The 15,546-nt window shown below is 52.5% G+C and overlaps 1 protein-coding gene across 2 annotated transcripts in view; it reads right to left on the bottom strand.

The window, feature by feature from the left end:
* NEURL4 (neuralized E3 ubiquitin protein ligase 4) overlaps positions 1 to 15,546 on the bottom strand; it is a 254,722-nt gene that overhangs the window by 30,404 nt on the left and 208,772 nt on the right. The gene's annotated exons all lie outside the window — the stretch shown is intronic.

The raw sequence follows: 15,546 nt of genomic DNA, 5'->3' as shown, positions 1-15,546 counted from the left end.
GTCTCCCCGCTCTTACAGTAAAGGATCCATAGTCTCCCCGCTCTTACAGTAAAGGATCCATAGTCTCCCCGCTCTTACAGTAAAGGATCCATAGTCTCCCTGCTCTTACAGTAAAGGATCCATAGTCTCCCCGCTCTTACAGTAAAGGATCCATAGTCTCCCCGCTCTTACAGTAAAGGATCCATAGTCTCCCCGCTCTTACAGTAAAGGATCCATAGTCTCCCCGCTCTTACAGTAAAGGATCCATAGTCTCCCCGCTCTTACAGTAAAGGATCCATAGTCTCCCCGCTCTTACAGTAAAGGATCCATAGTCTCCCCGCTCTTACAGTAAAGGATCCATAGTCTCCCCGCTCTTACAGTAAAGGATCCATAGTCTCCCCGCTCTTACAGTAAAGGATCCATAGTCTCCCCGCTCTTACAGTAAAGGATCCATAGTCTCCCCGCTCTTACAGTAAAGGATCCATAGTCTCCCCGCTCTTACAGTAAAGGATCCATAGTCTCCCTGCTCTTACAGTAAAGGATCCATAGTCTCCCCGCTCTTACAGTAAAGGATCCATAGTCTCCCCGCTCTTACAGTAAAGGATCCATAGTCTCCCCGCTCTTACAGTAAAGGATCCATAGTCTCCCCGCTCTTACAGTAAAGGATCCATAGTCTCCCCGCTCTTACAGTAAAGGATCCATAGTCTCCCCGCTCTTACAGTAAAGGATCCATAGTCTCCCCGCTCTTACAGTAAAGGATCCATAGTCTCCCCGCTCTTACAGTAAAGGATCCATAGTCTCCCCGCTCTTACAGTAAAGGATCCATAGTCTCCCCGCTCTTACAGTAAAGTATCCATAGTCTCCCCGCTCTTACAGTAAAGGATCCATAGTCTCCCCGCTCTTACAGTAAAGGATCCATAGTCTCCCCGCTCTTACAGTAAAGGATCCATAGTCTCCCCGCTCTTACAGTAAAGTATCCATAGTCTCCCCGCTCTTACAGTAAAGGATCCATAGTCTCCCCGCTCTTACAGTAAAGGATCCATAGTCTCCCTGCTCTTACAGTAAAGGATCCATAGTCTCCCTGCTCTTACAGTAAAGAATCGGCGTCTCTGATTATGATTAAACCTCCTTTCCTCTAGACTTGCCCCTTGTCACTGTCACAGGCCGGGTGTAATGATCATTATACAGGTCTCTCTGTCCCCTCAGATATTTGTACAATGTAATAAGATCGCCCCTCAGCTTTGGTTTCCGCTTTCATGAGCAGGTTATTTTCAGCTTTCATTTTTTCTTCCTTTTCTTCCACGAGCCATAATAACAAGTCTCCAACTTTTGATTTATGAGCTCAGTCTGTCCATTTGACTGCGGATGGAAAACAGAAGAAACCGATAACTGCACCCCCAGTCGAGAACAGAAAGCTTTCCAGAATTTAGAAAGGAACTAGGTCCCCCGATCCGACACCACATCGGAGGGACCCCCGTGAAGCTTCACAATATCATTAATGAACACCTGAGCAAGTGTCTTGGCATTGGGAAGTGCCGGTAATGCGATGAAATGTACCATCTTACTAAACTTATCTACAACCACCAGGACCACAGACTAGCCGGCAGATACCGGTAGGTCAGTAATAAAATCCATGGACAAGTGTGTACATGGCCTACTAGGAATAGGCAGCAGCAGAAGAGGACCAGACGGAGAGTATGTGATGACTTAGAACGTGCGCAAATACTACAAGCAGACACATGGTCAACATCCTGACCCCGGAGGAGGTACACAACTGCCTTACTACCTAGATGACCAGCAAGCACAGAGTTATGATGTTCGCTAATTACAGCGTAGATTAGATGGAACAAACTACCATCAGGAAAGCTCCGGGACAACGTATCAGCCTTGATGCGTTCAACTCCTGGATGGAAAGGGATAACAAAATTGAATCTAGTCAAAAACAAAGACCATCTAGCCTGCCTAGGATTGAGACGCTTTTAGAAGACTGAAGATATGACAGGTTCTTATGGTCAGTAATAGGATGGACAGCCCCATCCAACCAAGGTCATTCCTCGAAAGCCAATTTAATTGCCAAAAGATGCCTATTACCCACGTCATAATTTCTCTCAGCTGAAGACCGCTTCTTGGAAAAGAAAGCGAATGGACGTTGTGACGACACTGCTTCTTAATTAGCCAGATGTCTAGAGTCGTTAAGCCAAGAGAAATACACTATTGTGTTTGTGTTGACTTTTGAATGTATGTGTTTCTTTGGCTGGTTAGGAAGGACAGTGACTCAGGGTGGAACAATGAATGCTTGCTAAATATGCTGATTAACCATTGTGTGGACCCTGTGGCTTGTTGACTCCAAAATAGGAGGACAAGCTCCGCAAATTCATTAAATGCTCAAACAATGAGACCTGAGTGCTGCACCCCCCCCCCGACCTGTGACTGATGACCTTACCCACATATGTAAATATAAAAAAGGTTTTTCTATCCTGCTGCAAAGAGAATAAAAAAATCAGACAGACTCTTCAGGACAGCAGATTGGTAGCATGGCTCCATCCAGAGAGACACAGATTTAGATTCTACAGGATTCCAGCCTAAGGGTACCGGCCCTGTTTGGAAGGGTACAGAGCTGCTCCATTGACCATCAGAGAACTCATGGATACATTTGGGGAAACCAGGTTGGGACAAGGAGTTCACCTGGCCCAAAAGATATATTGTTTGGGGTTGCCAGGCGGGACCCACTGGTCGCCTAGAAACCATGGAAACTCTCGGAGAGGCCAGGGTGGGACCCTCAGCTCTCCTGGCCTTGTACCTCAATGGACTGTCAGCTTCCTAAGCTTGACGTTACCTCCTCTCTGTGGAGGCCAGCCAAAAGCGGAGAGGGGTGGGGAAGGGTAAGGTATTTGGCCAACTTCAACCACGAAAGGTTGAGAAACATCGGCTTGACTGAGTATAGGTGCCGTGGCAAAACATCTTTAAAAGAGGAAAAAGCCTGCTGGGCGTCATTCGACCAATTAGAAAAATCCGACCCCTTTTTTGACATGTCAGTGAGGGATTTCACTATTACCGAATAATTTTGGATAAATTTCTGGTAAAAATTAGTAAACCTCAGAAAGTGCTGCAATGCCTTCAAGTTCCCAAGACGATCCCAATCAAATATAGCATGGATCTTCTCCGGATCCATACATAATGGACGGTGACAACAGGTACCCCAAAAATTGCACCTCATTGACAGCGAAGACACATTTCTCCAGTTTGGCATAATGTTTGTTATCTCTTAAAATCTGTAGTTCCTGTTTAAAATGACCCTGATGTGTCTCTAAATCAGGTGAGTAAATCAAAATATCATCCAAATAGACAACCATAAATCTGCCCACTAAATGGTGGAAAATATCGTGTAAGAAATGCTGGAAAACCACATGTGCATTTGTGAGACCAAAAGGCATAACCAGACTCTTAAAATGCCCCTCAGGGGCATTGAAAGCAGTTTTCCATTCATCCTCCTCTTTGATTCTAACCAGATTGTAGGCTCCCCTTAAATCCAACTTGGAGAATACCTTAGCTCCCACAATCTGGTTGAATAAATCCGGAATGAGAGGAAGAGCATAGGGATCTCGGACGGTAATTTGATTCCATTCCCGGAAATCTAAACAGGGACGGAGACCCCCATCTTTCTTCTTAACGAAGAAAAACTCTGCTGCCAAGGGAAAAGAGGAGGGTCTGATGTGTCCCTTCTCTAGACTCTCAGCAATGAAATCCTTCATGGCTTGTCTCTCAGGACCACAAAGATTGTACAGTCTGGACTTCGGTAGTTTAGCTCCGGGAATCAGGTTAATGGGACGATGAGGAGGAAATCCTGACACCCCTTCTCAGAAAATACTTCCTCAAAATCAGACAGAAACGCAGGTAAGACCTCCAGAGAAAGAGAAGTGCTTAAGCAGGTTTCATGACAGTAATCTCCCCATTCCACAATTTCCCTGGACTGCCAATCCACTACCGGATTATGTATCACCAATCAGGGCAGACCCAGTACGACAGGAGTTGGGAGACCCAGTACGACAGGAGTTGGGAGACCCAGCACGACAGGAGTTGGGAGACCCAGCACGACAGGAGTTGGGAGACCCAGCACGACAGGAGTTGGGAGACCCAGCACGACAGGAGTTGGGAGACCCAGCACGACAGGAGTTGGGAGACCCAGCACGACAGGAGTTGGGAGACCCAGCACGACAGGAGTTGGGAGACCCAGCACGACAGGAGTTGGGAGACCCAGCACGACAGGAGTTGGGAGACCCAGCACGACAGGAGTTGGAAGGCTTGGAAGGCCCTCCAGGACATAACAAGGAATTACCTCATAATGAAGGGACCCCACCCTCAGTCTTATATCATGTACAATCTGCGTCAGACATCTCTGAGCAACTGGCGCTGAGTTGATGGCATAAATGGGGATGGGCTTAGTCAAAGTACTGCAAGTAAGCCCATGAGTTTTCACAAACCCAGCATAACCAAGCTGACTCCAGCTCCACTGTCCAAAAACACTGTCCTGCTCTCTAGCACCACCTCTCCCGTCAGGACAAACCGAGAGCAGCATGTAGAAAGACAATCACACCTCCTGATTATCCAACTCTACACGACCAAGGGTCAATAGAGTTCCAGATGTTCCTTCTTGCTTAGGGACAGACCCCAATAAAATGTCTCTTTTTACCACAAAAAAACACACCCTCTTTCTCTTGCCAATTTCAGGGGAAATATGCGACACAGTAGCTCCCCGTAACTGCATAGGATCCTCCAAATCCATAAGTACTGGTTCACCCCCAGACCGCCCCACTGGCAATGGGGTGTTGCCCCGAAAAAGGGGCTCCGGAGAAGGTGGTCTCACCCGCCTATGCCGAAGGATTTTCCAAGGATCCAGGGGTTTTGTAAACTGCCAAGCAGGGCTGTGGAGTCGGTAGGCCAAACCTCCGACCCCCTCGTACACGGCTCCGACCCCCCTCATACACGGCTCCGGCCGCCTCATACACGACTCCGGCCCCCTCATACACGGCTCATGTGTAAGTGGTGAATTTACTGCAGCAGATTCATCTCAGCTATAGGTCCAGACCCTGAGATCAGGAGTAGGACGGACATTTATAGGACATCTCACTACTTTCCCAAATTCTTATGGAAAAATATTCCCCACAAACTGCATTGAACGACTGCACCCAATATATTATATATTTTAGGAGTTGGAGTCAGTCCATTTTATATTGATTCCGATTCAGACTCCACCACTCCTACTCAGACTCCACCACTCCTACTCAGACTCCACCACTCCTACTCAGACTCCACCACTCCTACTCAGACTGCACCACTCCTACTCCACAGCCCTGCTGCCAAGGCATCCTTCAACCTTCCTGAAGGACCCGGACAAAATTGGCTTCTGAGAGCCGGGTCATTCCACTTGGTATCGGTTGCCCAACTAAACTAAACTAAATTCAGAACTATAAGTCTCCGCTGACCGATTTCCCTGCTGAAGGTGATGCAGCCTGGATTCATCCAAGGAGATTCGGTCAGGATCATCTTAGATGAGGGCCAGAGCCCAGAAAAATCCTTCAACCAGAGGAAAGGAGAGCCCTGTGGCAAAGAGAAAGCCCAGGATTGAGGATCTCCTTGTAACAGTGAGATCACATTCCCCCCGCTGCTCCTCATCTCCAGAGGAGTACGGTAGAAGCTTAAAGTATAATTTACAAGCTTCTTTAAACAAAAAACTTGTCTCTACCTCCTGAAATCCTGTCCGGGAGAGCAATTTTGGGCTCAAGATGGACCGGCCAACCTGCAGAGTCCCCAACATTAGGAGTTTGAGGCCGCTGCTGTTGGTCAGTCACATCCAGTGACAAACTTCGAAGCCCCTCCGCCAGCACCGAAACGGGATCCAGAACACAAAAAATCAAAACAAAAAACTGACTTTGTTTTTTTCTTCTTGTTAACTGGCTGGTGATAATGTCACGCTAGGTATGGGAGAACCCCGCGTACACGAAGGGAAAAGGGGAGGGAGTCCTACAACTAGGGAAAGGGAGAGTGGAGACCCCTAAAGAGACCTAATGACAAATCCTGACTCCCCCCTATAGACCCTAAGGCTGCGTGCCCACTATGAGTTTTTCAAGCATTTTTGCCGTGGAATTTAGGCAGCGAAAACGCTTAAAAAATCGCTTTGTAATAAGTGCCCTATGGTAATCTGCATGTGCTGTGCACGCTGCGGATCATCATTGTGGAACAATACGCAGCACGTCCATTCATTTTGCGGACACGCAGCGTAATCGCCGCCATTGTGCACAAGTGGATATAAAGCAGTTCTATGTGCGGATGGTACCCGGGTCCGGAGAAGAGGAGACTCATCCAGACCCGGGCACCATAGAACCTGTAAAAAAAGAATTTAAAATAAAAAATGAAGATTATACTTACCTTCCGATGTCCCCCGGCCTCCTCAGCGATGCGTCCGGTGTGTTGGGCGGCTCGCGGTGGTGTGAGGACCTGACATGACGTCATTGAGTCATGTGACAGGTCATGCGACCGCTGTCACATGACTCAATGACGTCATCGCAGGTCCTTCACACCACCGCGAGACACCGGGGAGACCGGACGCATCAGAGAAGGAGACCGGGGGCCATCAGAAGGTAAGTATAGATTTATTTTTTACCATTCTTTTGGTCACACTATATATGCCGGTTACATGGATTTATACAGTGTGAACAAGTTGTCAAGCACTTTCCAAGTGACGCTAAAATCACAACCCGCATGCAGATATGCAAGTGAAGACGCTTCACATCCGCACGCACAATCCGCACGTACAATCCGCACCCACAATCCGCACCCACAATCCGCACCCACAATCCGCACCCACAATCCGCACCCACAATCCGCACCCACAATCCGCACCCACAATCCGCACCCACAATCCGCACCCACAATCCGCACCCACAATCCGCACCCACAATCCGCACCCACAATCCGCACCCACAATCCGCACCCACAATCCGCACCCACAATCCGCACCCACAATCCGCACCCACAATCCGCACCCACAATCCGCACGTACAATCCGCACCCACAATCCGCACGTACAATCCGCACGTACAATCCGCACGCGTTTTTCCTGCCAAGAAGAAGTGGAAAAAATCTGCAGCATTTCGGCATGGTGGGCACATAGCCTATATAGGTTCTGCACCTATCGCCGAGGAGGAAAGCTGGCCCTAGCTAACCCTAAGGCTAGGTCCTTGGTAGGGAGCAGGAGGGGAGAGCACTAAATCAGCCCCACTACAAACTAAAGTCCCCACAGGGGAGACACTGGAGAAAGCACGGCAACATCCACTAAGGAAGTCAAGAGGGCAGAAATCAAGGCTCACCACCTGATAGAACTCGATTAACACAAAAGCAAATACACCTGCACATGAGCAAATTAAACATTGATAACTCCCCCGGCCCAGATGGTATTCATCCACGGATACTGAGGGAGCTGAGCTCAGTAACTGATAGATCACTGTATCTCATATCCTTAGACTCTCGGGTAACAGGGCCGCTGCCACAGGATTGGAGGAGGCCGGTGTGGTGCCGATATGTAAGAAAGGTAAGAAGGTGGATCCAGGTGACTCCCGTCCGGTAAGTCTGACATCAGTAGTGACTTATATGAGGGCACCATAAGAGACGACCTGCAGAGTTATATCACAGAGAATAATATAATAAATGATAATCAGCGCGAATTCATGAAGGATCGGTCGTGTCTGACAACATGTCGGGTCTATGAGGAGGTGAGTACAGATCTGGATGGTGGATGATGGGATTTATCTGGACTCTGATCCTGCAGCACATAACAGCCTTATACTGAAGCTCCAGGAGCCGGGACCGGGGGAACTATATGCAGATGGGTGAGGAACGGGCTGAAGGATAGGAAACAAAGAGTCGGCATAAATGGTACATTCTATAAATGGGATACAGTCAGCCGCGGGGACCGCAGGGATCTGTACCGGGAGCAGCGAGGGCCGCAGGGATCTGCACCGGGAGCAGCGGGGACCGCAGGGATCTGTACCGGAGGCAGCGGGGACCGCAGAGATCTGTACCGGGAGCAGCGGGGACCGCAGGGATCTGTACCGGGAGCAGCGGGGGCCGCAGGGATCTGTACCGGGAGCAGCGGGGACCGCAGGCATCTGTACCGGGAGCAGCGGGGACCGCAGGGATCTGTACCGGAGGCAGCGGGGACCGCAGAGATCTGTACCGGGAGCAGCGGGGACCGCAGGGATCTGTACCGGGAGCCGCGGGGACCGCAGGGATCTGTACCGGGAGCAGTGGGGACCGCAGGGATCTGTACCGGGAGCAGCGGGGACCGCAGAGATCTGTACCGGAGGCAGCGGGGACCGCAGGGATCTGTACCGGGAGCCGCGGGGACCGCAGGGATCTGTACCGGGAGCAGTGGGGACCGCAGGGATCTGTACCGGGAGCAGTGGGGACCGCAGGGATCTGTACCGGGAGCAGCGGGGACCGCAGGGATCTGTACCGGGAGCCGCGGGGACCGCAGGGATCTGTACCGGGAGCAGTGGGGATCGCAGGGATCTGTACCGGGAGCAGCGGGGACCGCAGAGATCTGTACCGGGAGCAGCGGGGACCGCAGGGATCTGTACCGGGAGCCGCGGGGACCGCAGGGATCTGTACCGAGAGCAGCGGGGGCCGCAGGGATCTGTACCGGGAGCAGTGGGGACCGCGGGAATCTGTACCGGGAGCCGCGGGGATCTGTACCGGGAGCAGCGGGGACCGCGGGGATCTGTACTGGGAGCAGTGGGGACCGCAGGGATCTGCACCGGAGGCAGCGGGGGCCGCAGGGATCTGTACCGGAGGGAGCGGGGGCCGCAGGGATCTGTACCGGGAGCAGCGGGGACCGCAGGGATCTGTACCGGGAGCAGCGGGGACCGCAGGGATCTGTACCGGGAGCAGCGGGGACCGCAGGGATCTGTACCGGGAGCCGCGGGGACCGCAGGGATCTGTACCGAGAGCAGCGGGGGCCGCAGGGATCTGTACCGGAGGCAGCGGGGGCCGCAGGGATCTGTACCGGAGGCAGCGGGGGCCGCAGGGATCTGTACCGGAGGCAGCAGGGGCCGCAGGGATCTGTACCGGAGGCAGCGGGGGCCGAGGGGATCTGTACCGGGAGCAGCGGGGACCGCGGGGATCTGTACCGGGAGCAGCGGGGACCGCGGGGATCTGTACCGGGAGCAGCGGGGACCGCGGGGATCTGTACCGGGAGCAGCGGGGACCGCGGGGATCTGTACCGGGAGCAGCGGGGACCGCAGGGATCCGTAGCGGGAGCAGCGGGGACCGCAGGGATCCGTAGCGGGAGCAGCGGGGATCTGTACCACGAGCAGTGGGGACCACAAGGATCTGTACTGGGAGCAGCGGGGACCGCAGGGATCTGTACCGGGAGCAGCGGGGGCCGCAGGGATCTGTACAGGGAGCAGTGGAGGCCGCAGGGATCTGTACCGGGAGCAGCGAGGACCGCAGGGATCTGTACTGGGAGCAGTGGGGACCGCAGGGATCTGTACTGGGAGCAGTGGGGACCGCAGGGATCTGCACCGGGTGCAGCGAGGGCCGCAGGGATCTGCACCGGGTGCAGCGAGGGCCGCAGGGATCTGCACCGGGAGCAGCGAGGGCCGCAGGGATCTGCACCGGGAGCAGTGGGGACCGCAGGGATCTGCACATGGAGCAGCGAGGGCCGCAGGGATCTGTACCGGGAGCATTGGGGACCACAGGGATCTGCACCGGGTGCAGCGAGGGCCGCAGGGATCTGCACCGGGAGTAGTGGGGACCGCAGGGATCTGTGCTAGGACCGATTCTTTTTAACCTCTTTATTAATGACCTGGGGGATGGGATTGAGAGTAAAGTCTCAGTCTTTACTGACGACACCAAACTATGTCGGATATTAGAATCTGATCCTGACATTACGATATTACAGAACGATCTGGATAAGAGACTGAATGGGAAACACTCGGCAGATGAGGATAATGTAGATAAATGTAGAGTAATGCACCGAGGACGGAGGAATCCTATTGCTGTATACACATTAGATGGGAGAATACTCGGGACTACTGGAGAAGGACGGGGGATTCTTGTTAAGAGTAAGCTGAGCAACAGCTCAATGTCAGGCAGCAGCCGCAAAAGCAAACGAGATTTTAGGGTGTATAAAAAGAGAAATAAAATTCTGCGATCCCAACGTATTGTTACCCCTTTATAAATCACTGGTGAGGCCACAGCTGGAATATAGGATCCAGTTTTGGGCTCCACATTTTAAAAAGGATATTCAGAAGTTATTGTCAGTTCAAAGGCGGCCACGCGGGACGGAGGCCTCGCCTACACCACGCGGGACGGAGGCCTCGCCTACACCACGCGGGACGGAGGCCTCCCCTACACCACGCGGGACGGAGGCCTCCCCTACACCACGCGGGACGGAGGCCTCCCCTACACCACGCGGGACGGAGGCCTCTCCTACACCACGCGGGACGGAGGCCTCTCCTACACCACGCGGGACGGAGGCCTCCCCTACACCACGCGGGACGGAGGCCTCCCCTACACCACACTGGACGGAGGCCTCCCCTACACCACACGGGACGGAGGCCTCTCCTACATCACACGGGACGGAGGCCTCTCCTACATCACACGGGACGGAGGCCTCCCCTACACCACACGGGATGGAGGCCTCCCCTACACCACACGGGACGGAGGCCTCTCATATGATGAGAGGTTGGGTAAGTTGGGCTTGTTTAGATTAGAAAAACGTCACCTCAGAGGGGATCTCATTTACATGTTGTAGGGATCTGTACTCACTGAGCCGCGTTGGAGGTAGGCACAGGTTCACACAGTGATGCAGTCCGCGGGTTCAAACAAACTGGTGTCCATACACCAGTGAGGAAACAAAAGTAACAGCCTTTTCCTGGCACAAAAAGGAATAACAGAACAAAGCTCAAAATAACAAATCCATGCAGCACGGCCTCAGCCGTTTACACACAGCGCTGTCCTCTGCCTCCTGTATAACAAGTCCATGCAGCAGGACCTCAGCCATTTACACACAGCGCTGTCCTCTGCCTCCTGTATAACAAGTTCATGCAGCACGGCCTCAGCCGTTTACACACAGCGCCGTCCTCTGCCTCCTGCAGAGTCTAAGCAGCACATACAAGGTCTGCTCACCTTGCCCAACACACAGACAGACTGAGACAGGTGCAGCTGTCTTAAATCTTAAATCAGTCTTCCAAGACCTGGACTGGAGGTAAGTGCACAGTTGCCCCCCCCCCCAAGCTCTTTCAGCTGCTCGTAAAACCCGGCCCTGTAATCCGGGACCATTAAATTCCCCTCAGCACTATGTGTGCTGGAGCCTGCTTCTCCGGGTCCTACATCACCGAAGCTTGGCACTTCGGTGACACATACCTCAAGTCCACGACCTGTCCGGCAGCCACCTTACATACCCCCCCTCTGCCCAAAGCTGGGGGTCTTGGCAACTTCTGCCACCATACAATAAACCCTTGACAAGGTATCAGCATTCCCATGTTGTTTCCCAGGCCTATGCTCTACCGGGAACTAAAATCTTGTAGGGACAGGAACCACCTAGTCACTCTGGCATTGTTCCCCTTCTTTTCTCGCATCCACCTCAGTTGGGCATGGTCTGACACTAACATGAACCTTCTACCTAGCAGGTAATACCTCAGAGTGTCTAATGCCCACTTAATGGCCAAACATTCTTTTTCTACAATGTAGTTCTTCTCACAAGCGGACAGCTTCCGACTGAGGTATATTACAGGGTGCTCTTCTCCATTAATCTCCTGGGACAAGACTGCTCCCAGCCCGACATCCGATGCGTCCGTCTGGACCACAAACTCCTTGGAGAAGTTGGGCGCCACCAAGACTGGCTGTTTACAGAGGACCAGTTTCAATTCCTGGAAGGCTGCCTCGGCTTCCGGGGATCACTTAGCCATAGCCGACTTCGTCCCTTTCAGAAGATCCGTCAGCAGGGCTGCTATCAGGGCAAAGTTAGGGACAAATCTTCGATAGTAGCCCACAATGCCTGGAAACACCCTGACCTGCTTCTTCGAGAGGGGCTGTGGCCAGTTCAAGATCACCTCAACCTTATTTATTTGTGGTTTTATTTCCCCTCTACCAACCATGTACCCTAGGTACTTGGCTTCCTCCATCCCCATGGCACATTTCTTTGGGTTGATAGTAAAGCCTGCCTCGCTTAGGGCATCAAGTATGGCTTGAACTTTGTCCAGATGACTTTCCCAGTCCTGGCTGAATATGGCGATGTCATCTAGGTAGGCCGCTGCATACTTTTTGTGGGGTGCTAAGATCCGGTCCATGGCTCTCTGGAAGGTGCCCGGAGCTTCCTGCAACCCAAATGGCATCCGGACGTATTGATAACATCCGTCTGGCGTCGAGAAGGCCGTCTTCTCCTTGGCTTCTTTGGACAGGGGAATTTGCCAATATCCTTTGGTGAGGTCCAGAGTGGTGATGTACCGAGCGGGTCCTAGCCTTTTGATAAGCTTATCTACCCTAAGCATTGGGTAGGAATCGAGACCTCATTCAGCTTCCTATAGTCGTTGCAAAATAGTCATTCCCCATCTGGTTTCGGCACTAAGACTATAGGACTGGACCAGCCACTTTTGGACTCTTCAATGACTCCCAGGTTAAGCATCCGCCTCACTTCTTTGGAGATCACCTCTCTGCGGGCCTCGGGGATCTGGTATGGTTTTAGATTGACGCGAACATGCGGCTCTGTGAGAACCTCATGTTCTATGACCTGAGTGAGTCCTGGCAACTCTGAAAACCGGTCTTTATTTCGCTGTAGCAACTCTTTGCACTGTTGCTTTTGGGCAGTGACAGTGACTCTGCCACCTTGACCTCTTTCACATCGTCCTCAGCGACTAAACAGGGAGCTTCCACGGGCTCTCTATCTTGCCATGGCTTAATCAAGTTAACATGGTAAATTTGGTAGGGCTTCCTCTTCCCCGGTTGGTGGATTTTATAGTTGACTTCCCCCACTTTCTCTACCACCTTATAGGGGCCCAGCCACTTGGCCATGAACTTGCTATCCACTGTGGGCACTAGCACAAGCACTCGATCTCCTGGGTTGAACGATCTCACCCTGGCCGACCTATTATACACCCTGGACTGTGCCTCTTGTGCCTTGAGGAGGTGCTCCCTCACATTGGGCATCACGTGGGCAATCCTCTCTTGGATCTGGGCAACGTGCTCCACCACGCTCCTATAGGGAGTGGTCTCAGCTTCTCAGGACTCTTTCGCCACATCCAGGAGTCCTCGAGGGTGTCGTCCATAGAGTAGTTCAAACGGGGAGAAACCTGTGGAAGCTTGGGGAGCTTCCCTGATGGCGAACAACAGATAGGGAAGCAGACAGTCCCAGTGTCGACCATCCTTTTCCACGCCTTTCCTCAACATTGCTTTCAAGGTTTTGTTAAACCTCTCGACCAGTCAGTCCATCTGGGGATGGTACACGGAGGTTCTCAGTTGTGTAATCTGCAATGTTTTGCACAATTCCCTCATGACCTTCAACATAAATGGAGTTCCTTGGTCTGTTAGGATCTCCTTAGGCAACCCCGTTCTTGAAAATTGTGGACTAACTCCCGAACTATACACCTGGCGGAGGAGTTTCGTAGTGGTACGGCCTCCGGATACCGTGTAGCATAATCTAATCCCACCAGGATATACTGATGCCCTCGGGCAGACTTGACCAGAGGCCCCACTAGATCCATTGCTATGCGTTCGAATGGAACCTCGATGACGGGTAGGGGCACTAGGGGACTGCGGAAGTGGGCCACTGGGGAGGTTATCTGGCATGTGGGGTAGGAACGACAATAACTCTTTATTTCTCTATAGCAACCTGGCCAGTAGAATCTCTGGAGGATCAGTTCATGAGTCTTGTCAGCACCTAGGTGACCATCCAACACATGGGAAGTAGCCATGTCTAACACCCTGCGTCTATAGGGCCCTGGCACCAGCAACTGTTCTATTACCCAACCCCTTGGCTTGGTTACTCTGTACAGCAAATCCCCATTCACAGCAAAATGAGGGAATCGAGTGTCGGCCCCCGGCTCCTGAGGCACCCCATTTAACACGGTCACATTTTTAAAGGCCCCTTTCAGAGTTAAGTCCCTGAGTTGGGCAGTTCCAAAGTTTCCCTCAGACACCTCCAGCTCAAGGATATCGGCCTCAGGGGATGCTACTTCATCCTCAACGCCCACAAACACACACATGGGAAACTCATCTACCATGTTCTGCTGGTAAGTTTCCTTAGGGGCGATCTGGCTGTCGTCCGAGCAACCAGGTGTCCCCTCTTTCCCCCACATTTCCCAGAATAATGCAAAGTCACGTCCAATTATTATGGGATGCAATAGGTCCTTAACGACGGCCACTTCATGAGATGTGGTGCCACAGTCTGTGTTTACATCCACCTGGGCCACAGGATAGTTCTTAGCGTCCCCATTGATACACCAGACACCCACCACCTTCCCAGGAACCAGTCGATGAGGGAGTGTGGCCCTTATCAGGGTCACCCAGCTTCCTGAGTCCAATAGTCCAGAGACTTGTGCCCCGTTTACTGACACTGAGCACGCCTGAGGGCCCTCGCCATGTTGAGGAACCGCGCTGCAGGCGGGGTAGGCAAAATAGGAGCAACGCCGGCCCATGTTGCAGTCCATTGGCTCAGAGTTTATGGGACACCGGGTGGCAATATGGCCAGGGGTATGACATCTCCAACACACTATATTATGGGGTGGGACCTTGGGCAGTAACTCAGACCCCTCCTGAACTCTAGGACGCCCCCCAGGTGTGGCGCTAGCTCCCTTCTTTTGGGTGTCCGCCGCCTTTTGGGAACCCCAGTATTGAGAGGCTACGACCCCTTTTTTTCCCAACGAACTCTCAACCGCCTGGTATCTTTCCACCAAGTCATCGGCATTATGGGGGATCTCCCTGGGCAACCCAGGATTGCACCGACTTCGGGAGACAGTGTATAAACCTGTCAATAACGACCTTCTCCACCATCTGTGGTGGGGAGGAAGATTCTGGTTGCAACCACTATTGGACCAGGTATAGTAGGTCGAACATCTGGGACCGGGGAGGTTTGTCACTGCAATACGCCCAGTGGTGCACCGTTGTGCCCTGACAGAGTCACTCCCAAGCGTGACAAAATATAAGTTTTCAACTTAGCGTACTCTTTAGCGTCCTGCAAGGCCAGGTCATAATAGGCCTTCTGCGGCTCGCCTGTTAAATATGGCGCCAGCACCTCCGCCCACTGCTCCGGGGGCAATTTCTCCCGCTCTGCTACCCTCTCAAAGACCGTCAGGAACGCCTCAACGTCATCACCCGGGGTCATCTTTTGTAATGCTCTCCTTACCGTCTTCCGGACGTTGGAGTCATCACCTAGATCTGAGGATGTGGAGGTCGTCCTGCCACGGATCTGCTCTGCCAAGATCTCCATTGGTCTTTGCTGCTGTTGGATCTGCTGGTCATTTAGATTCAGTACCTGGGGCTCCATATATACGACGTGCCCACACCACACTG

Source organism: Phyllobates terribilis, unplaced genomic scaffold, assembly GCF_046119375.1.
Source record: "Phyllobates terribilis strain yellow unplaced genomic scaffold, ASM4611937v1 Scaffold_11__3_contigs__length_659146591, whole genome shotgun sequence".
NCBI classification, from domain to species: Eukaryota; Metazoa; Chordata; class Amphibia; order Anura; family Dendrobatidae; genus Phyllobates; species Phyllobates terribilis.
Note: the sequence above shows the minus strand (reverse complement) of the source record. Positions and strands in the feature narration are given on the sequence as shown.